This window comes from Bos grunniens, chromosome 6 (assembly GCF_055505025.1).
Source record: "Bos grunniens cultivar Pamir isolate PY7600 chromosome 6, Bosgru_T2T1.0, whole genome shotgun sequence".
NCBI lineage: Eukaryota > Metazoa > Chordata > Mammalia > Artiodactyla > Bovidae > Bos > Bos grunniens.
In genome coordinates, this window is record NC_141170.1 from 46,345,554 (window position 1) to 46,370,603 (window position 25,050).

General features: G+C 37.8%; 1 protein-coding gene across 8 annotated transcripts in view; it reads right to left on the reverse strand.

Moving 5' to 3' along the window:
* Positions 1–25,050, reverse strand: part of CRACD (capping protein inhibiting regulator of actin dynamics) — a 279,409-nt gene that overhangs the window by 162,012 nt on the left and 92,347 nt on the right. Inside the window, exon 1 of one of the 8 annotated variants that reach the window (XM_086405656.1) lies at positions 24,518–24,734. The exons of the other annotated variants lie outside the window; for them this stretch is intronic. The gene's annotated coding sequence lies outside the window, so the exon portion shown is untranslated. Of the gene's footprint in view, positions 1–24,517; positions 24,735–25,050 lie in introns of those variants that run through there. 8 annotated transcript variants of the gene reach the window in all.

The following is a 25,050-nucleotide window of genomic DNA, read 5'->3' on the forward strand; positions in this document are numbered from 1 at the left end:
CTAACAGCAGGGTCCAGGAAATATCTGTTGGGTGAACCAACAGAACAGAGTAGGACAGAAAGGTCAGGGAAGAAGTCAGGAAGAATGTTATAAAGATTAATCATATCCTTACATCTTTGCAGAAAACTTTAATGGTCACAAAGTACTTTCAAATGAAACATTACTGAAGCTTCATGACCGTTCTGTGAGATGTATATCCTGATCCTCTTTACTCAGAGAAGACAGAGCCTGCCCCCAGGTCACACGGTTGCTAAATGGCAACACCAGGTCTCCTGGGCTCTTTCTAATGCACATCAGAGGCAGGAGTGGCAAACTTAGCTTGAAATGCCAAGGAAAGCTTCCCAAGGGAAGAGATGTTGAGCTGTGCCTTTAAGCAAACCAGTAGAATTTTAATGTCATACTTTGGTTTGCTAGGCAAATAGTAAGAACTCAATAAATATATAAGCCAAATATATTTATTTCTACAGGTTCACAAATCAGAATGCTGATATGAAAGGCAACTTGGAATGGAGAGAATTCTCAGGTCCTTAGAGATCAACGGACTGGTCCATCTAGTTATCACAGTTAACATCCTTTTAAATTTTGTTTATGTGTTTAGTCACTCAGTCATGTCTGACTCTTTAGCCGACTCTGTAGCCCACCAGGCTCCTCTGTCCATGGAATTTTCCAGGCAAGAATATTGAAGTGGGTTGCCATTTCCTTCTCCAGGGGATCTTCCCGACTCAGGGATTGAACCCACGTCTCCTGTGTCTCCTGCATTGCAGGCAGATTCTTTACCCACTAAGCCATGGGGGAAACCTTATAGTTCCTTGGAAATATACTCTACTTAGGAGAATAACTACCAGTATAATGTAACATTAATTATTATGCAGCACTGTTCTCAAAAAGAACACACCAAATGTTTCAATACAACTTGTGCTCATTCTCAAATTTCCTAGAATAAGGATGCCTTAAAAACTAGATGCCCAGGTTTGAAGCCTGGCTCATACCTGCCAGCTATGTGGACCTGGGCCTCAATTTCCATATCTGTAAAACAGAAGTAATTAATAAAAGCTATCTGATAGGGTAATTATAGGGACTAACGAGTTAATATAGATAAGTAACTGGCAAATAGCTTCAGTAAATGTTTGCCAACATGGTATATTGCACTACTGTTTCCAAATACTCAGTTCCCTGGTTCCTCAGGTATTCACAGGATGTGCCCTGTTATCTCCATTGGTTCCATGTCGTTCATAGGATCCTTTAAGAGGATTTTTATCCCCAACCCACTGACGAAGGTCTTGTCCATGTGGCTTGCCTTGGCCACAAGCCTGTTAGTAGATACAACACAGATAATGCCTGATCAGAACTTTTAATAGGCAATGCACATTTCCACTGGCTCTTCTCCTTCTGCCAGAAGCACATCACATCCCAGAGAGAGGCTGCTCCTTCAGCCTGGACCACAGGATGAAAAGACACGGGTACCAGGAGTAGATTCAATGCCCATCTGCCAAAGACACATAATGTGTGCAAGAAATAACCCTCTGTTCTTGAAGACCACTGAAATTTGGGGCTATTTGTTACCAAAGAATTGCCGACTAAAACAGTCATCATTATTATTGGATTAAATTTCTATTTTAACTAAAAAAAAAAAAATTAGCTTTGAAAAACTTTAAAAAATCAATATGTAAAAATTCTAAAATATGTAAAAATTCTAAAAAAATCAATATGTAAAAACTCTTTACAACAGATCTGAATGGGTCTAATTGTTACAAAAATCTCAAGAAAGTGCGTAACTGGGTTCCTGTTCTCTCCCATGGCTTGTTGTCCCTTTACCTAGTAACTATGTCCCCTGACCAAACGTTATGGATACTGATAAGCATCTCTGCTGAGTTTGGTTTACTATTTTACATATACCACAGGACATCTTTCTTGGGAGCTATGAGTCACACAATGGCAGTTGGTAGACTGGCTTTCAAAGGCCTCTCAAATAAGCTCTGTGGCCTTGGAGACCAACGTGGGTTTTTGGTTTTAAAGGTAAGAGAACTCCCTGATGCAGATTTCATCATGGTCTATTCATAGATTCTCACTGATTTTCCCTTCTTGGCCATTTGTAGTTTTGGAAAAATTAAGCTTCTAAAAATCATTTTATTCTCTTATATTAACAGTAGCACTTAATCTTCTTCTCCATACCTCAAAAAGGATGCATTTCCTCTTTTAGGCAATCGCACTGCATTCATTTCTGGTGGCCTTGAGTACTGAACCACTGTTACTTTCATCTAACACAATGCTGCTCTTGGGCACAAGCTACTATTCTCCTAAGCCTGCAATCTAATGGGGTAAAGAAGACAACAAGCAAGTAAAGAAGCAATGGAGACCTCCTTGGAGGTCCAATGGCTAGGACTTCACCTCCCAATACAAGGGGTGTGGATTTGATCCCTAGGCAGGGAGCTAAGATCCTACACACTTCGTGGTCGAAAAACCAAAACATAAAACAGAAACAATACTCTAACAAATTCAATAAAGACTTTTAAAATGGTCCATATTAAAAAAAAGAAAAAAAAACCTCTTCAGAAAAAAAAGAAGAAAATACGTTCAGATCATATAACGTGCTACGAAGAAAAGAGGGTGTTTTAATAGTGTAGTGACGTGCGGGGCGAGATGAACTTTGTGATAACCCAGGAAGACCCATCTCAGGAGGGGACAATTAAGGTGAGACCTGAAGGCTAAGAAAAGTGTAGCTATGTGAAGGGCACAAAGACATGTGTTCAGGTGAGGCCTTAAGGTAGAAAAGAGCTTTTGAGGTTTAAGAAATTGAAAGAAGGGGGTGTTTCCCTTGTTGTCCACATTTCAGCAGGAAAAAGAGGAACATGAGATAGAGCTGAAAAACAAAGCAGAAGCCAGAGCCTGCAGAGCCTCACGAGTCTGGCTTTTATTCTGAAAGAATGAGAAGACATTGCAGGGTTTTAAGCAAAGAAGTGACCTGGTCTGATTTGCACTGATAAAAGGTGTGTGGGAAAGGACTTAAGTGATGCAAGAGTGAGAGTGGAGAAACCAATAGAGAGGCTGCTGTAAACATCCAAGAGGAAGGACAGAGTGAGCCCAGAGGGACTGGAAACAAGAGGGAGGACAAGACGCATATGTAGGAGGTAAATGTACAAAATTTGCTGACAGCCTGAAGCTGCGTATGATGGGGAAAATAGCAAAGCCCAAAGGTTGAGATCTATGTTTCTCAGCCTGAGGAAGGAAGAAGATGGCAACGCAACTGAATGAGATGGAGATGCCTAGGGGAGGAAGCCATTTGGTTTATGTCTTATGGAAGTCAAGAATTGCGTTCTAAACTTAAAATAAAATTTAAGATGCCCGTTAGATACCCAACTAGAAATGCCAGATAGACAACTGGACAGATAGGGATGAAACTCAAGAATGGAGATCTGAGCAAGCAATAAATCTGGGAGGGGTTACCTACAGGCAAGGAGGACATTCCCATGGAAGGGTGGCCTAGGCTGGGGAGACTATGCCAGAAAGTAAAGAAGTAGGAAAAGAGAGTGACCTGTGAAAAAGATAGAAGCCAGCTTGCAGTGATTCTCACTTGCCAAAAATTTCTTATTTATTACAAGACGAAAAGATTAATTGTATGATGTAGAACTTCAGCAGTCACCACCTTAATCAAGTGTTCAGCAGCAGCAGTAGTAATAAGACAAATCAAAATAATCTGTCACTGGATAGGATGCAATGAGAAGAACACAGCAGACCATCTACTGTGATGCTCCTGGAAAGACACCTAATAGAATCTAATCATGAGAAAATAATGGAGAATCATAAACTGAGAGAGAGTCAACAATAGAGATTTGCCTGTTATTTGCACAAGTATCAAGGCCATAAGAGTCAAGGAGAGACTGAGGAATGGTTCCCAGACTAGAGACCAGAGGAATATACCAACTATATACAGTACGTGTTCTAATATGGGTCCTTTCACCATAAAGGACAGCATTAGTTGCTCAGTCATGTTGCCTCTTTGGGACCCCATGCATTGTAGTCCACCAGGCTCCTCTGTCCATGAGATATTCCAGGCAAGAAAACTGGAGTGGGTTGCCATTTCCTTCTCCAGGGGATCTTCTCCATCCAGGATCAGACCCAGGTCTCCCACATTCCAGGAAGATTCTTTACTGTCTGAACCACCAGGGAAGTCTAAAGGACATGCATCTGACAATTAGTGAAACTGGTTATGGGGTTTGTAGAGTGTATGGTCATAATGTAATTGAGTAAGTTTCCTGATTTTATTGGCTATATTATGGATGCATAAAAGAATATCCTTCTTTGTAGAAGACATAAACCAAAATATTCTGGGACATTAGGGTATCATGTTGGCAAATTATTCTCAAATGCTTCAAGAAAAAATGGTTATTTGTACTGTACCTGCAAGTTTCCTTTAAGTTTGAGATTTTTTTTTTAAATGAGTTCTAATAATTTATCAACAGAGTGTACACATTAAAAGTCTGACCAATACCAGGTATTTGTGAGAATATGAAATAACAGGAACCCTCATTCAGAGCTAATGACAGTGAAAACTGGAAGAACAATTTGAGAAAACTGTTTGATTTCAGAAAACTGAATATACATATCCTATACGACTCAGCAACTGCATTGCTAGATAATTTCTTGAATATGAACACCACAGTGTTAATGATGGCACTGTTTTTAAAACACGAAAACTGAAAATAACTTAAATATCCATAATAAAATAGATCAATAAGTTATTTATATACTTATATAGTACAATACCATACAGCAATGAAAAGAAATGAATTAGAGCAACACTCATCAACAAGGATGATTCTCACGGACAGTGTTAAAAGAAAGAGCAAAACACAGCCATTATTAATAGTCCAAAGTAGACAAAACTAACCTATATTGCTTAGGCAGTAAAACATAAGAAAATGATTGTAACACATGTCAAAAGAGTAGAGGCAGGGAGGGAATAAGCTGTGATGGGGAAGATGCAGAGTCAGTTTCTATATGTTGGCAATGTTCCATTTCTCACCACTGGCGTGGTGATTCCTTTGGAGCTCATTCTATTATGATTTGTTAAATGTATATATGTATGATTTGCTCCCTTTCTGGATATATGTAATATTTAATAATTTAAAAATCGTTAAAAACAATTGCTTACATTTAGTGAATGCTTACTATGTGTCACCTACTATATTGAGCACATTTACATGTTTTATCCTATTTAAACTTTCCCAGTCTATAAGGTAGGTACTATTATATCCTCATTATTTTACATATGTTCAAACTGAAGCTTAGTGAGTTATCCAACACCAGCACTAACAAACACGGACATAAGACTGACTTGGAGCTTGCAAATTTAACCACTAAGTTGTGCTTTCAAGCACTGCTTTGATTTTTCTCTATTTTTTGATATACGTTCTTAGAATTTGGGTTCATGAGGGACTTCTCTGTAAGTTTCCACAGTATTTAGAACAGTGCTTTAAAACTGAGGCTTGATTAAGGACTGTTGACTAGCTGAGCTATAATAGTTGTGTGCTGAGATATTGTTTAGTCCTTCCATCAATGCTGAGAGCCTGAGCTTTAAAATAAAAGGCAGAAGTCTTTAAAACCTTATTTAAACTAGAAAAGCATTTATACTAAAGCAAAAGGCAAGAGGTTTACATGATTTTGACAGCAAGAATGCATGTAAGTACATTAATGCACTCTCAAAGAGACCAATAGGCTTGAGACAGGATTCCATACATAGCCCATTTGAAGGAATGATGTGTAACCATAAAAATTCAAACTCACTCTGAAAACCAGTTTTTACTGGACAAAGTTCTACTGAGCCAATTTCACTATATTTTGAAAAGAAATCACACTTTTTGATTTTCTTTACTGGTTCTGGATTTATGTAATGTCTTTCTCCCTAAAAAACTCTACATTTTGTTTTGCTGAAACATTATCCCACATACTTTTCAGGGGTTAGTTACATTTCCAAGTATAAAATTTACAAATAAATACAGAACATTTAAAAGAAACTTTAAAAGGCGAAGCTCATAAAGGAATCTTTTTTTTTTCTATTTAAAAGAGTTACCAATCTCAAGCTATAGAATTCAAGAAGTTTAAGAACTGTATCTTTCTTTTTGAAAGGCAAGAACTTTGTACTGAATCTGCAGTGCAGTCCAGCAATATACTTTATCTCTATGTGACTCTAATCAGTTTTAAGATGACAGAAAATACATTTGTGGTGGCAGGGGACTGGGAAGGAGAGCTGGCAGTCATAGAATTGGAGAAGAGAAGAAAAAGATTGCTATGGGTCTCATACTTCATTCTTACGGATAGAAAATATGTGTTTAAATTCATTTATAAAAATCCAAGGATAAATGTTATTACAATTGAAATAAAAATTTTAACTTATTAAAGTTAACTCAGCAAAAGATAAAGAAAATTAAAGGAAAACATAAAATCATAATAAATAGAAGATATTAAAAATGCAATGGATAAAAACAAATATAAAAGATGCTCAGTATCATTAGCCATTAGGGAAATGAAAACCAAAAGTACAATGAGATAACACTTTACACCAATTAGAACGTTGTATTAGTTTGCTAGGGCTGCCTTCACATACCACAGACTGCAGAGTTTAAGCAACAGAAATCTATTTTCTCATAGCTGTGAAAGCTAAAGTCCAAGATCAAGGCCTCAGCAGGTTTAGGTTCTCCTGAGGTCTCCTCTGGATTGCAAACGGCCAACTCCCTGTGTCCTTACATAGCCTTTTCTCTGCGTTTGTTCGCGGTATCCTGGTATCTCTTTCTCTTCTTATAAGGACATGAATGCTGTTGGATTAGGATCACACCCTTAAGACCTCATTTAACCTTAATTACCCCTTTAAAAGCTGTATCGTTAACGCAGTCACTGTGGGGGCTTAGGGGCCAATACACAAATGGCAGGGAAAAGGAGGCAATTAAGTACATAGTAGTTAATCAAAAAGTCAGGAAACAAGAGTTGGTGGAGAAATTACAACCTGTAAACATTGCCAATGGGAGTGTAAAATGGTGTAACCACTTCGGAAAACGTCGGTTAGTTTTTCAAAAGCTTAAACACAGGGTTACCATATTATCCAGCAACTCCACTCCCAGCATATGCTCAAAATGAAGGCATATAGATACACAACAACTTGCACATGAATGTTCATAGCACTACCATTATAATAGCCCAAAGGAAACAAACAAGTGCTTATCAACTGGTGAACGGATAAATAAAATGTGAAATATCCACAGTGGAATATTATTTGAGAATAAAAAAGGAATGAATTATTGACACATATTACAACACAGATGAACTTTGAAAATATGCTAAAAGGACTCAGTGACAAAAGCCCTCATATTACATGATCTCATTTATATAAAATGTCCAGAATAGGCAAATCTATAATAGAGACAGAAGGTGGATTAGTTGCCTAGGGTTAGCACAGTTTTGTCAAGAGAACACACTTGTCACAGCAAACACCCTTTTTCCAACACAACAGACAACTCTACACACGGACATCACCAAATGGTCAACACCGAAATCAGACTGATCATATTCTTTTCAGCCGAAGATGGAGAAGTTCTATATCGTCAGCAAAAACTAGACGTGGAGCTGACTGTGGCTCAGCTCATCAACTCCTTACTGTAAAATTCAGGCTTAAAATGAAGAAACTAGGGAAAAACCACTGGGCCATTCATGTTTGACCTAAATCAAATCCCTTATGATTATACAGTGGAAGTGACAGAGTCAAGGGATTAGATCTGATAAACAGAGCGTCTGAAGAACTATGGACAGAGGTTCATAACATTGTATAGGAGGTGGCAACCAAAATCATCCCAAAGAAAAAGAAATGCAAGAAGGCACAGTGGTTGTCTGAGGAGGCTTTACAAATAGTTGAGGAAATAAGAGAAGTGAAAAGCAAAGGAGAAAAGGAAAGATATATACAACTGAACGCAGAGTTCCAGAGAATAGCAAGGAGGGATAAGAAGGCCTTATTCCATGAACAATGTAAAGAAGTACAGGAAAACAATAGAATGGGAAAAACTAGAGATCTCTTCAAGAAAACTAGAGCGATCAAGGGGACATTTCATGCAAGGTTGGGCACAGTAAAGGGCAGAAACAGTAAGAACCTAACAGAAGCAGAAGCTATTAAGAAGAGGTGGCAAGAATACACACTATACAAGAAAGATTTCAATGACCCGGATAACGACGATGCCGTGGTCACTCACTTAGATCCAGACATCCTGGAGTGTGAAGTCAAGTAGACCTTAAGAAGCATTACTATAAACAAAGCTAGTGGAGGTGATGGAATTCCAGTTGAGCTATTTCAAATCTTAAAAGATGATGCTGTGAAAGTGCTACACTCAATAGGTCAGCAAATTCGGAAAACTTAGCAGTGGCCACAGGACTGGAAAAGGTCAGTTTCATTATAATCCCAAAGGGCAACACCAAAGAATGTTCAGACTACCATACAACTGTGCTCATTTCGCTTGCTAGTACGGTTATGCTCAAAATCCTTTAAGTTAGGCCTCAGCAGAACGTGAACTGAGAAATTCCAGATGTACAAGCTGGGTTTAGCAAAGGCAGAGGAACCAGAGATCAAATTGCCATCACTCATTGGGTCACAGAGAAAGCAAGGGAATTCCAGAAAAACACCTACTTCTGCTTCATTGACTATGCTAAAGCCTTTGACTGTGTGGATCACAACAAACTGTGGAAAATTCTTAAAGAGATGAGAATATCAGACCACTTACCAGTCTCCTGAGAATCCTATATGAGGGTCAAGAAGCAACAATTAGAACCTTACATGGAACAACTGACTGGTTCAACATTGGGAAAGGAATATGACAAGGCTGTATATTGTCACTCTGCTTATTTAACTTTTATGCAGAGTACATCATGGGAAATATCAGGTTAGCTGAATCACAAGCTAGAATCAAGACTGCTGAGAGAAATATCAACAACTTCAGATATGCAGATGATATCACTGTAATGGCAGAAAGTGAAGAGGAACTAAATAGCCTCTTGATGAGGGTGAAACATAGAAATGGAAGAGATTAAAAATAAGAGAACTGCATGTAAGCTTTATACTTAAAATGATGCAAATATACACAAAATGGACAATTTTTAAGAAAAATATACATTACCAAAGTTTATTAAAAAAAAGAGGCAGAATAACAAATAATTTAACAACCATGAAAGAAATACACATTAAACACCACAAGTACAGTCAAAATCACTAACTCTTCTTGGAACAGAGGAGCTTCCTAATTCTCTAGCATACAGTTAAAACCCTAGTTTTCATTACCATCATCCCTTCCCAGGAACACCACAGCAGCTTTCCAACTGGTATCCTCTCTAACAGCTGAGACTTTTCACCAATCAATAAATCTGATTAAAATACGCTTACTTCTTGGAAGGAAAGTTATGACCAACCTAGACAGCATATTCAAAAGCAGAGACATTACTTTGTCAACAAAGGTCCGTCTAGTCAAGGCTATGGTTTTTCCAGTGGTCACATATGGAGGTGAGAGTTGGACTATAAAGAAAGCTGAGCACCGAAGAATTGATGCTTTTGAACTGTGGTGTTGGAGAAGACTCTTGAGAGTCCCTTGGACTGCAAGGAGATCCAACCAGTCCATTCTGAAGGAGATCAGCCCTGGGTGTTCTTTGGAAGGAATGATGCTAAAGCTGGAACTCCAGTACTTTGGCCACCTCATGCGAAGAGTTGACTCATTGCAAAAGACTCTGATGCTGGGAGGGATTGGGGGCAGGAGGAGAAGGGGACGACAGAGGATGAGATGGTTGGATGACATCACTGACTCAATGGACATGGGTTTGGGTGGACTCCGGGAGTTGGTGATGGACAGGGAGGCCTGGTGTGCTGCGGTTCATGGGGTCACAAAGAGTTGGACACGACTGAGTGACTGAACTGAACTGATCATACCACTTCTCCACTTAAAATCCTTCAAAAACTCTTTAATCTTGGGACAAGAATCTTAAGTTCTGAATATATTCTACAAGCTTCTGTCAGTTCTGATCTCCAGGAAGCATTCTAGCTTTATGTCTCAGCTCTCCTCTTCCTCCACTTTTGCTCAAATCCTGCTGAACATTTTTCCTTTTTTTCAGAAGCACCATGTTCTTCCTCACCTTCAGGTCTTCCCACAGGCCCCTCCATCGCTCAAGGATACTCTCCTCTCCACTCCACTACTCTTTAGAATGGACATTCTTACTTAAATGTCAGTTTAAATGCTACTTTCTCTAGAAAGTGTCTTCCCATTTTCCCAAATATGGGGTAGAAGCTCCTCCTATTTTCCCCTTATCCTTACTATAGCATTTATAACACTGTGCTTTAATACCTTGCTTTCTTAACCCTATTTCTTAACAGACTACAAGCTCCAAGACAGCAGAGATATTATCATCTTGTTCAATACCTAATCCCCAGTACCTAACAGCATACCAGACACATAATAGAAATTCAATACAAATTTATTGAGAGAATGAATGAAATTGAACACTGATACCAAAGATGAGAAAAATAACATTCATAATAAAACTGTAGGTCCAGTTCATCTATGAATACAAATGAAAATCTGAAATAAAGCACTATCAAGTCAAATCCAGCAGTCTAACAAAAGAATATTATATCATGGTCAAGATGCATTTACTCTAAGACTACAAGGATGATTCAACATTAGGAAAAATGACATAATTCTTTGGATAGATAATACAGAACATTTGGTAGATATCAAAATTCATTATGATGACCATTTGGTAATTTTAAATAGATATTTAATTTGATATAAAGCATTTATTATAAGAGAATAGAAATTCTATCTTAATGATAAACCAATGGAGACAAAAATGACTAAGACTGGAGGTCTGTGAAAACTGATATTATTGTTTTAAACACTGTAGCTGAAAGGCAGTAAGACAAAAAAGAAAGACACAATTAAAATACTGGAGTAGAGACAATTATCATTATTTTAGCTTATGACTATCTACCTTAGTACTACTGAGAACTAATTGGGAATTTTAATACATTTTCCAGTTACAAGATAACAATTTTCCCACACTAGCTAATTAGAAAGTATAATGAAGGAGGGAAAAGGTACCATTTATGAAAGCAACAATAAAAAAATAAAATTCCTGAGAATAAACTTGACAAAAAAAGTACAAAATTTAAATGAAGAAAAATTCTCCAAACTAATTCCTCATTTATTAACTTAAGTCCAACCAAGTCAATGAAATTTTTATGCCTGGAATTGGATACTATAATCTAAAATTCTCTTAATAAAATAAGTGATTGATAATATGTAAAAAAAAATTGTGAAAAAGAAATTCAGTGAAAAAGGGCCTGCTTATTAGATGGTAAAATGAAATACAATGCTGAAATTTAAATAATGTGATACCAAAACAGGAATAGCAAAAATAATCAGGACCAAGCTGGAAAGTATATAAATAGATCTAAAAATCACTGGAATTCAATAAGGTTACATATGGACTTTTAAATTAGTGTGGAAAGATCAACAAAATATTGTAAAGCAATTATCCTCCAATTTAAAATAAATAAAAATTTTTTTGAAACATGAAGGAAAAAAATCTTAAAGAATCAGGAGTTGTTTTCCCCAAGGTATAGGACTGCTGAGACTTTTACTTTCAATGTCATTTATTTATGTGCTTGCCTATTTCATAAATCAAGTATCAAAAGGAATAGAGATTTTATCACTTAAAGATATTTGTAATTGACTATATGGAAGAATCCATAGTGAAAACAAACTTCAAAATGACTTTCTGGCTTAATTTGGACCCACTGATAAATAGATGCCATTGACAATTTAATTAGCAATTTTCTTCAAGTCATCAGTAGACCTTACAGAGAAGAATTATTATATATACTGCCCTAATTTTGAAGTCCACTAAAATTACGCTTATTACTGGAACACTGATAATCAGGGCTTTTTGAAATCTGCTATCTTCAGGAAAGGATGAGAATCAAAAGTCATCAAATGTATTTCCTCTGTTGATTGAAAGAGAGACAAATTATTTTCAGTTTTCTAGGTCAAAGGGCTTGAAATTAGAAGAGGACTTTCTTCTAGTCTTCAGTTCCGTTCAGTCGCTCAGTCGTGTCCGACTCCTTGCGACCCATGAATCGCAGTCTTAGGTAGTCTTAAGTCTTCTAGTCTTAGATAGGGTCAAACCTTTTCAAATCTCATGTTTCAGACTCCTCTGATAACGGATGATAAACTGTCCTTTACACACAGGGAGTTGAAGTGCAACCACATGGTACAGGATAGTTAACAGATAAAGTCTGAATTCAGAATCAGAGACTGAAGTGTTAGTGATTTAATATCACTCTTTCATCAATCTATCTCCAAAATCAATGACTTAAACCTTTAGATCATCAGTTCAGTTCAGTCGCTCAGTTGTGTCTGACTCTTTGAGACCCCATGAATCACAGCATGCCAGGCTTCCCTGTCCATCACCAACTCCTGGAGTTCACCCAAACTCATGTCCATCGAGTCAGTGATGCCATTCAGCCATCTCATCCTCTGTCATCCTCTTCTCCTCCTGCTCCCAATCCCTCCCAGCATCAGGGTCTTTTCCAATGAGTCAACTTTTCGCATGAGGTGGCCAAAGTACTGGAGTTTCAGCTTTAGCATCAGTCCTTCTAAAGAACACCCAGGGCTGATCTCCTTTAGAATGGACTGGTTGGATCTCCTTGCAGTCCAAGGGACTCTCAAGAGTCTTCTCCAACACTACAGTTCGAAAGCATCAATTCTTCGGTGCTCAGCTTTCTTCACAGTCCAACTCTCATATCCATACAGGACTACGGGAAAAACCATAGCCTTGACTAGACGGACCTTTGCTGGCAAAGTAATGTCTCTGCTTTTTAATATGCTGTCTAGGTTGGTCATAACTTTCCTTCCAAGGAGTAAGTGTCTTTTAATTTCATGGCTGCAATCACCATCTGCAGTGATTTTGGAGCCCCCCCAAAATAAAGTCTGACACTGTTTCCACTGTTTCCCTATCTATTTGCCATGAAGTGATGGGACCAAATGCCATGATCTCCGTTTTCTGAATGTTGAGCTTTAAGCCAACTTTTTCACTCTCCTCTTTCACTTTCATCAACAAGCTTGTTAGTTCCTTCACTTTCTGCCATAATCATAATCTCAGAGAAAGTCATGTATATGTATATATATATCTGAAACAACTCTTTAAATCCACATTCCATTTTTCTCACTGTTTAAAGTGTTATCTGAATTGTGGCCATGATGAGGTATAAGGGACTAGATTTTTTCTTCTCAGCTTAGAACAGCTAAGAATTGGACAAAATACACGAGGCAATGTTTTTCAGACACTAGATAACAGTCAGCACAGGACAGCAATCCCCAGAAGAGAAATAAGAGAGGTGAGGCTTCCAGTTGCCCTAGTTTACTGATTGGAGAGAACTTACAGCCCACAGTGCAGGAGGAACTGACCAGGAGCAGCCCAGTGATCTCTCTGAGTTGAGGGAAAAGAGTTGAGAGTTAGGAAAACCAAGTCACCTAGAATTCAGGGACAGGGTATTAACCAGGAGAGGGCTACAGAGAGAGAAGTCTAGAGATGCAGATTACCCCAAGTCTGTAGCTGAGTACTACTGTCTGGCACATGCATGTGAACAAACTACCTAAACCTCGGATTAGAGGGCACAGTAAGCCGGGTTCACACAGAACCATGAACAGTTCCTGTTCCCACCAGCCAGAATGGAAAACCTTCTGAAGATGGGCAGCAGTACAGTCCTCAGAAGGGTACTGCCTGAGTAGTGGGGACAACTGAGCCCTAGAATAAAGGCTGTTATGAGCTCCCTTAACAAAGGCCAATACGAAGATGTGAACAGATCAGCTACTTCTCAGAAGATCAAATTGTTCCCCAGTTAGCTGCATCCTAAGTTTACTACAAAGCACAAAACTATTCTAAGGAATTAAAAAGGCCAACACCCAACAACATAAAAATCACAATGTCCAGCATCCAATAAAAATTTCCAGACCCAGGATGAAGCAAAAAATATGACTGACAATAAGACAAAAAAATCGTCCAGAGAAACAGACCCAGAAATGACATGGACAAGAAATTGAGTAGTCAAGGGTGTTATCATGTTAGCAGCCTGAGGATTTATTTATCTGAGTCTGAATATATCTGAGTCTTGAACATATATTCAATATGTTCAAGAAGATACAGTCATGTATGAGAATGATAAAAAGAAAATATATAAAGAAGACCAAATCAAATTTCTAGAGATGAAAAATACACTGAATGGGATCAATAATAGGCAAGATAGTGTAGAAGAAAAGTTCAGAAAATGCGAAGGCACAGCAATAAAAATTCTCCAGAATGAAATGCAGAGAGTAAAATTACTGAAATAAAGGAAACAAACAGACCAACAACAAGCTGTGGCAAACAGAAGTGCCCTAACATAAGTGTAACTGGAGTTTCAGATGGAGAGAATAAAAGTAAAGAGAGAAAATTTATTTGAGGAATAATGGTTACATTTTTTCCATTTTCTACATATATACAATGGAGTATTACTCACCCATTAAAAAGAATACATTTGAATCAGTTCTAATGAGGTGGATGAAACTGGAGCCTATTATACAGAGTGAAGTAAGCCAGAAGGAAAAACATAAATACAGTATACTAACGCATATATATGGAATTTAGAAAGATGGTAACAATAACCCGGTGTACGAGACAGCAAAAGAGACACTGACGTATAGAACAGTCTTATGGACTCTGTGGGAGAGGGAGAGGGTGGGAAGATTTGGGAGAATGACATTGAAACATGTAAAATATCATGTAAGAAACGAGATGCCAGTCCAGGTTCGATACACGATACTGGATGCTTGGGGCTAGTGCACTGGGACGACCCAGAGGGATGGTATGGGGAGGGAGGAGGGAGGAGGGTTCAGGATGGGGAACACATTTATACCTGTGGCGGATTCATTTTGATATTTGGCAGAACTAATACAATTATGTAAAGTTTAAAAATAAAATAAAATTTAAAAAAAATCCAAAAAAAAAAAAATCCAGGTCAAACTTAAAGGTTATTAAAATACAACTCAAGATAATCAATGTTTCTGTTAAGAGAATAGAGTCTATTTTGTGATGATCACAAGTGAGGAGCAAAGTGCCAGGCTCACAGAATGAGTTGAACAAATAATTACTGGCCCAAATAAATTAAATTAAATTTTCAAATACTGGAAAGAAGTATATTAGTCACTGAAAATACTGATAAAAATGGGGAATTTGGGTGCTTTCATTGGCGAAAAGATCAGCACCATTTTGAATGTGATTAGTTTGGAAACTGAAAATATAGATGCATTCTCAGTTCTAACACAAAAATAAATAAATAAATAAATAAAAACTATAAATTCCGATTCAGAAGCTAAACAAATCCTCGAGTAGAAAAAAACATGAAGAAAACCATACCAAGATAAAACAAAACCAAATTATTGAAAACCACTGGTTAAGAGGAAAACATTAAAAAGAAAAAAAAGGATATAGTATACACCAAAGAATGGCCTTCCCAGATGGAAGTCAGTCAGTCAGTCAGTCAGTCAGTTCAGTCGCTCAGTCGTGTCCATCTCTTTGCAACCCCATGGACTGCAGCATGCCAGGCCTCCCTGTCCATCACCAACTCCCAGAGTTTACTCAAACTCATGTCCATTGAGTTGGTGATGCCATCCAACCATCTCATCCTGTCGTTCCCTTCTCCTCTCACCTTCAATCTTTCCCAGCATCAAGGGCTTTTCAAATGAGTCAGTTCTTCACATCAGGTGGCCAAAGTACTGGAGTTTCAGCTTCAACATCAGTCCTTCCAATGAATATCCAGGACTGATTTCCTTTAGGATGAACTGTTTGGATCTCTTTGCAGTCCAAGGGACTCTCAAGAGTCTTCTCCAACACCACAGTTCAAAAGCATCAATTCTTCAGCAATCAGCTTTCTTTAGAGTCCAACTCTCACATCCATACAGGACTGTGGGAAAAACCATAGCCTTGACTAGACAAACCTTGTTGGCAAAGTAATGTCTCTGCTTTTGAATATGCTGTCTAGGTTGGTCATAACTTTCCTTCCAAGGAGTAAGCGTTTTTTAATTTCATGGCTGCAGTCACCACCTGCTGTGATTTTGGAGCCCAAGAAAGTAAAGTCAGCCACTGTTTCCACTGTTTCCCCATCTATTTGCCATGAAGTGATGGGACCAGATGCCATGATCTTAGTTTTCTGAATGATGAGCTTTAAGCCAACATTTTCACACTTCTCTTTCACTTTTATCAAAAGGCTCTTTAGTTCTTCCTCAATTTTTGCCATAAGGGTGGTGTCATCTGCATATCTGAGGTTATTGAGATTTCTCCCGGCAATCTTGATTCCACCTTGTGCTTCTTCCAGCCCAGTGTTTCTCATGATGTTCTCTGCATATAAATTAAATAAGCAGGATGACAATATACAGCCTTGATGTACTCCTTCACCAATTTGGAACCAGTCTGTTGTTCCATGTCCAGCTCTGTTGCTTCCTGACCTGCATACAGATATCAGGAGGTAGGTAAGATAGTCTGGTATTCCCATCTCTTTAAGAATTTTCCACAGTTTGTTGTGATCCACACAGTCAGAGGCTTTGGCATAGTCAATAAAGCATAAACTGATGTTTTTCTGGAATTCTCTTGCTTTTTCTATGATCCAATGAATGTTGGCAATTTGATCTCTGGTTCCTTTGCCTTTTCTAAATCCTGAACATCTGGAAGTTCATGGTTCACATACTGTTGGAGTCTGGCTTGGAGAATTTTGAGCATTATTTTGCTAGCATGTGAGATGAATGCAATTGTGCAGTAGTTTGAGCATTCTTTGGCATTGCCTTTCTTTGGGATTGGAATGAAAACGGACCTTTTCCAGTCCAGTGGCCACTACTGAGCTTTCCAAATTTGCTGGCATATTGAATGCAACACTTTCACATTCAATCTTTTAGGACTGAAATAGCATTATCTTTCACAATTTGAAATAGCTCAACTGGAATTCCATCACCTCCACTAGCTTCGTTCGTAGTGATGCTTCCTAAGGCTCACTTGACTTCGCATTCCAGGATGTCTTGCTGTAGGTGAGCGATCATACCATTATGATTATCTGGGTCACGAAGATCTTTTTTGTATAGTTCTTCCGTGTAATCTTGCCACCTCTTCTTAATATCTTCCGCTTCTATTAGGTCCCTACAATTTGTCCTTTATTGAGCCTATCTTTGCATGAAGTGTTCCCTTGGTATCTCTCATTTTCTTGAAGAGATTTCTAGTCTTTCCCATTCTATTGTTTTCTTCTATTTCTTTGCACTGATTACTGAGGAAGCCTTTCTTATCTCTCGTGCTATTCTTTGGAACTCTGTATTCAAATGGGTATATCTTTCCTTTTCTCCTTTGCTTTTCACTTTTCTTCTTTTCACAGCTATTTGTAAGGCCTCCTCAGACAGCCATTTTCCTTTTTTGCATTTCTTTTTCTTGGGGATGGTCTTGATCCCTGTCTCCTGTACAATGTCCTGAACCTTCATCCATAGTTTTTCAGGCACTCTATCAGATCTAATCCCTTGAATCTATATGGTGGTGCTAGTGGTAAAGAATTTGCCTGCCAATGTAGGAGATGCAAGAGATACAGATTCAATCCTTGGGTCTGGAAGATCCCCTGACACAGGAGATGGCAACCCACTCCAGCATTCTTGCCTGGAAAATTCCACGGACGGAGGAGCCTGGTGGGCAGGCAAGCTACAGTCCACAGGATCGCAAAGAGTGAGACATGACTGAGAGCAGGAGTGCACACACACAAAAAAGAATAATGAATAATAATGGATTTCAATAGAGGCTAGATAAGAGTAATATTATATTTGTAAAGTCTGAAGGAGAAAAACCACCCTGCTAATGTAGAATTACTTTGGCCAGTACTTTGGCCACTTGATGCAAAGAACTGACTCATTGGAAAAGACCCTGATGCTGGGAAAGATTGAAGGCAAGAGGAGAAGGGTACAACAGAGGATGAGAAGGTTGGATGGCATCACCAACTCGATGGACATGAGTTTGAGCAAGCTGCAGGTGATGGACAGGGAAGACTGGCATGCTGCAGTCCATGGGGTTGCAAAGAGTCGGACACGACTGAGCCACTGAACTGAACTGAATGTACGATTCTATATCTTTCAAAAATAAAGGTGAAATAAAATGCATCACCAGCAGAACAGCACTACAGGAAAGTTTAGGTAGAAGAAAAGTGATACCAGGTGAAAATCTGAATGTACACAGAAACATAAAAAGTACCAAAAACAGGAAATATGGGAGTAAACACAAATGTTCGTTTTTCTCAAATTTAAAGCATTTTTAAAAGATAATTAAATGCTTAAAGTAAAAATAACAATAAATTACAGGGCTTAGAACAGCAAATAATGTAGAAGTAAAATGTATGATAACAGTATACAAGGGTACGTAGGGAGAAACAGAAGCATACTGTTTAAGATTCTTATAGTATATGTGAGGTGATATATTATTACTTGGATACACAATAAATCCTAGAGCAACCACAAAAATATAACAGATAAGCCAATAAGTAAAGATAATTAGAATCATAAAAATACTTAATCCTGCCATAAAACAAAAAAACTTAAGGCTAAAAGAAGGCAGGAAAAGAAGAAATGAGGGCAAAGAACAAATGAGACAAATGAAAAACAAGCTGATAGTTTTATGGTAGCTTTAATTACAGTAATCAAAACAGCATAGTATTGGCACAAATATATATATATATATATATAATGTATCAGTGGAGCAGAATATAAAGTGCAAAAATAAACCCACACACCTGTGATCAATTAATGTATGACAAAGGAGGCAAGAATATACAGTGGAAAAAAGATAGTCTCTTTAGTAAGTGGTGTTGGGAAAACGGGATGGCTACATGTAAAGCAATGAAATTAGGACACTCTCTCATAACATTTAAAAAAACAAACTCGAAATAGTTTAAAGATTTACATATAAGGCATGACACCATAAAACTCCTAGAAGAGAACATAGACAAAACATTCTCTGACATAAATCATAGCAATATGTTCTTAGACTAGTCTCCCAAGGCAAAAGAAATAAATGCAAAACAGACAAATGGAACCTAATCACAATCAAAAGCTTTTGTTGAGCAAAAGAAGTCATCAATGAAATGAAAAAACAACCTATGGAATGGGAGAAAATATTTGCAAAAGATGTGACCAAAAAGGGGTTAACATCCAAAATATATAAAAATCTCATACAACTCAGTATCAGAAAACCGAACAACTCAATCAAAAATGTGCACAAGACCTAAATATATATTTCTCCAAAGAATACATACAGATGGCCAATAGGCTCATGAAAAGATGCTCAGCATCACTAATTCTAAACCACAGTGAGGTATCACCTCACAATGATCAGAATGGCTATCATCAAAAGGTCTACATATTATAAATGCTGGAGAAGTGTGGAGAAAAAAAGAACTCTACTACACTGTGGGAACATAAAGCAACGAAATTGGTAAATCTCTACCCAGATTGATGAGATAAAAACCAGAGAGAAGACATAAATTATCAAGATCAGGAATGAGAAAAGAGACATCACTACATAGCTTAAAAAACAGATGGCAAAAAATAGATGGCAAGGAAAACTTCAATAAAATGGATGAATTCCATAAATATATAAGCTACAATAACTTTTTTGGAAATAAACAGATAACTTGAAAATCCCAATAGCTGTTAAAGAAACTGAATTTTTAAAGTCATTTCCACAAAAATAATTGTAGACTCAGCTGTTATTCTTTTTCTTTCAGTTTTATTGCAATATATATAATTGACATATAGCATTGCATAAATTCAAGGTATAGAATATAATGATTTGACCTATATTATTAGATGATTTATTACAATAATTTTAACCAACAACTACCATCTTGCTGCTGCTGTTGCTGCTGAGTCGCTTCAGTCATGTCCGACTCTGTGCGACCCCACGGACTGCAGCCTACCAGGCTTCTCCATCCATGGGATTCTCCAGGCAAGAACACTGTGTGTGGGTTGCCATTTCCTTCTCCAACTACCATCTTACTTAAATGCCAAAAAAAAAAAAAAAAAAAAAAACCATAGAAAAGGAAAGAAAGATTTTTAAAAAAACTTTTTTTTCTTATGATGAGAACTTTTAGGATCTACTCTTTTAGCAACTTAACACTTATTAATTCCACCTATCATTTAAAGAAGACATAATACTAATCTACAAAACATTTTCAGAAAATAAAAGATGAAAGACACTTCCCAATTCATTCCATGAAGCCAACATTACACTGACTCCAAAACCAAAGACACTAAAAGCAAGAAATGAAAACAAGCAAAACACCCTATCTACCTATCCCCTTCATGAATGTATGCACAAAAATATCTGTCAAATAAAATCTAACAATATATAAAAAGGTAAATACAAAGACCAAGTGGATTTCACTTCAGGAATCCAAAGCTGCTTCAACAATCAAAAATCAATTTATTTTACCATATCTTCAGACTAAAATAGAAAAAATACATGACAATTTCAATAAATATAGACAAAATAGTTAACAAAATCTACATTCATCCATGATAAAAGCTTTCAGCATACTAGAAACAGAAGAATAAAGAACATTTATGAAATATCTACAGCTAACAGCATACCTAATGGTGAAAGACTGAATTTTCTCTCCCTAAGATCATGAACAAAGCAAGGATGTCTGCTCTCACCAGTTCTATAAAACACTATCAAGAAAATAACAGCCAGTTCAATAAAGCAAGAAAGAGAAATGGCATACAGTTTGAAAAAGAACAGTAAGATTGTCTTTATTTGTAGAGGACATTATACTCATAGAAAATCATAAGAAATATATTAAAAACTATAGCACTAATAAGTATGCATAGTAATATTACATGATGTAAAATCAATACAGAAAAAATTAAGGCTTCCTTGGGGGCCCAATGGTAAAGAATCTGCCTGCCAATGTGGGAGACATGGGTTCGATCCTTGGTCTGAGAAGATCCCACATGCCACAGAGCAACTAAGCCCATGTGTCCCAACTTTTGAGGCTGTGCTCCAGAGTCCGGAAGCACAATTACTGAGCTCCCTGTTCCCTAGAGTCTGTACTCCACAAAAAGAGAAGCCATTGTAATGAGAAGCCCACGTACTGCAACAAAAAGTAGCCTCTGCTCACAGCAACTAGAGAAAAGCCCAAGTAGCAACGATGACCTAGCACAGCCAAAAATGAATAAATTCATTAAATTGTTAAAAATACAGAAAAATTATGTTTCTAGATATTAGCAACCTACAATTTGAAAATCAATACCATTAACAGTATTAAAAGAATATTAAAATGGGGACAATGTGACAGAGATACACAAGATATATATTGAAAGCTCTAAAACACTACTGAGAGAAATTAAAGATGACCTAACAAAATACACTATTTATTCATGCTCATGGACTGGAAGACTCAATACTGGTAAAATGTCAATTTTCGCCTAAATTGATTTAGTGATTTAACATAACCCCAATCAACCTCAAATCCTTGCAAACAATTTTTTTTGGTAGAAAAGAGATTCTAAAATGTCTATAGAAATAAGGGACTCAGAAGAGCAAAAAAATATTTTTGAAAAAGAACAAAGTTGGAACTGTGTTTTCAAGACTTATTATAAAGCTACACTAGTCACAACAGAGTGATATTGGTGTAAAAACAGACTAACAAAGAATGTAACAGAATAGAGAATCATCAATAAACACATACATATATGCCAACTGATTTCAACAGAAGTATGAGGGCAACTCAGGGAGTATATGCATAAGGAAAAAAAAACCTTGCTCAATCCTTATCTCACATCATAAACTAAAATTAACATGAAACGGATGACAGATCTAAATGTAGAATCTAAAACTAAAACCTCTAGAAGAAAATATTTTGGATTAGGCAAATATTTCTCAACAGGACACAAGCAAGAGCTGTAAAACAAACAATACAGGGGACTTCATCAAAACGGAAAACTGCTGCTCTTCAAAAGACATTTAAGAGGATGAAAAGGCAAGCCATAAAGTGGTAGAAAATGTAAAATATCTATCCAGTGAAATACTTATATCCAGAATACACTCTTATAACTCAACAACAGGAAAGTCACCAGTAAGAAAACAGGCCAACGATGTGAACAGATACTTTACCAAAGAGGATATACAGATGGCAAATAAGCACATGAAACATCATTCACCGTTCAATGCTCAAAGTCATTAGTCAAATGCAAATTAGAACCGCAAATAGATACTATATACACTAGAACAGCTAAAATTAGAAAGACTGACAATAGCAACCATTGCTGAGGATGTGGAGCAACTGGACTGCTCAAATACTGCTAGTGAGAATGCAAAATGGTACAGCCACTTCAGAAAACAGTTTATCAGCTTACAAGCTTAAACATATGTGTACAATACAATCCAGCCACTTCATTCCTACACATTTTTATCCACGAGAAATGAAAGCATACATCCAAACAAAGACTGGCATGTGAATGTTCATGGCAGCTTTATTTTACATTTCCATCAGTGGAAAAACAAAATTGTACACCCGTGCTAGAGAATACTGGGCTTCCTAGGTAGCAGTAGTGGTGCAGCAGAAGTAAGAGATTAAGATTTGATCCCTGGGTGAGGAAGATCCCCTGGAGAAGAGCATGGCAATCCACTCCAGTATTCTTGGCTGAAGAATCCCATGGACAGAGGAGCCTGGCAAGTTACAGTCCATAGGGTCGCAGAGAGTCGGACACAAGTGAAGTGACTTAGAACACACGTGACAAGAGAACACTACTCAGCAATAAAAAGAAACAAACTATTAATATACACAACATGGATGAATCTAAATTATTATGTTGAGAGAAAAAAAGACCAAAAAAGGGGGGGGGGTATATATTGTATAATTTGATTTACATAAAATTCAAATTAATTCATTGTGACAGAAAGCATGTAAGTTGTCTGCAACAGAGATGGAAGGAAGGATGAGTTTCAGGGGAGCATGAATATTCTTTGCAGGATGAAATATTCCTGATTGTGGTGACAGTTTCCTCCTAAGTTCCCTGAGAGAAGAATACAGTTCAGATGAATTCGTATGTCAAATCTCATCAAATTGCACATTTTAAATATGAAATTGCACACTTTAAATATGTGCCATTTATCTTATGCCAATCTCACCTCAATGAAACTGTTAAAACACAGACACCCTGAGCAATCAACTGTTCACTGTTCCTTCAACAAGCAATTTCACATTTCCTCAATCCCAACCCACTCAATACCTTTTTAAATGGCATTGGCATCCATCCACAAAACAGTATTTAAATAAGACCCTGTTTTTCTTTACTAGAAAGTGAAGGGGTCAGGAGACAACAGACCAGACACTTGATCAACACCAACTGGGAGAGTGGAGCGGTGCTACCAGTGGACTCTGGTTATCTCCTTGTTCCTTTTCATCCACCTGAGGCTCCCTGATCTGGAACTGCTCTGGAGCTCTCAAAGTTGACCTGTCGTTCTTTGCCAAATAACACACCGTTCTAAGAAACTGCTTGAAGGGCCACACGGTTTTTTAGCAAAAACATAACTCAGCTTGTGTTCTGTTGATATGATACACGCTATATCAAAAAAAAAAGGAACAAAAAAACCTGTGTGACGAGTCTATAAATTTTTTTTTTTTTTTAAAGAATGGCTTTAAGGAAAAGATCTAGAAAATAGCAATCAAAATGATCAAGGAGAACCGAGAGTGTAAAATTAATGCTTGGATAAAACTAAGGTATTCTGAGTGGAAAGTTAATAAAAATCTGCAAGCTATGGAAGTCATGGTCAGAATGAACAATGCCTACTTCATCACATCTCAAAACAGAAGTCCGGTTTCCAATGAAGAAGAAAGCCCCTCTCCTTCATCCCACTTGCCTCTCAAAAGAAAGGTAGAAGGTGGTAACAAAAACTCATTTCATGTTAAATAAATAATAAATTACTGGAGAAGGCAATGGCACCCCACTCCAGTACTCCTGCCTGGAAATCCCATGGACGGAGGAGCCTGGTAGGCTGCAGTCCATGGGGTCGCTAAGAGTCGGACACGACTGAGCGATTTCACTTTCACTTTTCACTTTCATGTACTGGAGAAGGAAATGGCAACCCACTCCAGTGTTCTTGCCTGGAGAATCCCAGGGATGGGGGAGCCTGGAGGGCTGCCGTTTATGGGGTCACACAGAGTCAGACACGACTGAAGTGACTTAGCATTGGCATAATAAATTACTAAAAAAAACCGTGTGAATCTGTTCTTTCTATCTAAATCACAGACAGAGTTCAAGTGCTACCGTCTTCATGCAGTCAGCCTTCCCTGACCATTCTGGGACCCGCTGACATCCCTTCTAAAGAATTCTTTATTTGTGTCACGCAATTTATCATGGGCGGTTATCCATTTTCTTACCTAGTATAGAGGGATTTCTTCTATTCTTCTCCTCCAGTTTCCAGCTTTGCCTATACTATTGGAACTTTGGCCCTTAGTTCTGCTTTCCTGGAAAGTAATGAGGCGGAAGTTTTCATTTTACCATTTCTCATATTTCTTCCCCTCAAGAGACATAAACCATCTGACTGGGGAGAAGGGCGATGCTCAGGCATGACAGCTTCTGGCTGGTCCCTTTCTCAGAGTCTCTTGTACATCAGCAGAGCACATCCTCCTCCGGAAGGCAGCACGAAGGTTCCCAGCTGCTGTGCCTCTGAATCAAGTAGACACATGAACTTGGGGAGGAGGGAGAAATGTGGTAGGTCCCATGGGTCCCAGGCATACTCCTCAATCCAGTTTGATGAGCAGTTCAGCTGATGAGATATGTTAATCCCCGTCACCAACAGGAGTGGATAAGAGGTATGACTAATTAGCAGCACCACCATCTAAAATGCCTTTCCTCCCTTCATTTGACTGTCAAAATGTCTACCCTTCTAGGCTGACTTCTTATTCACCGA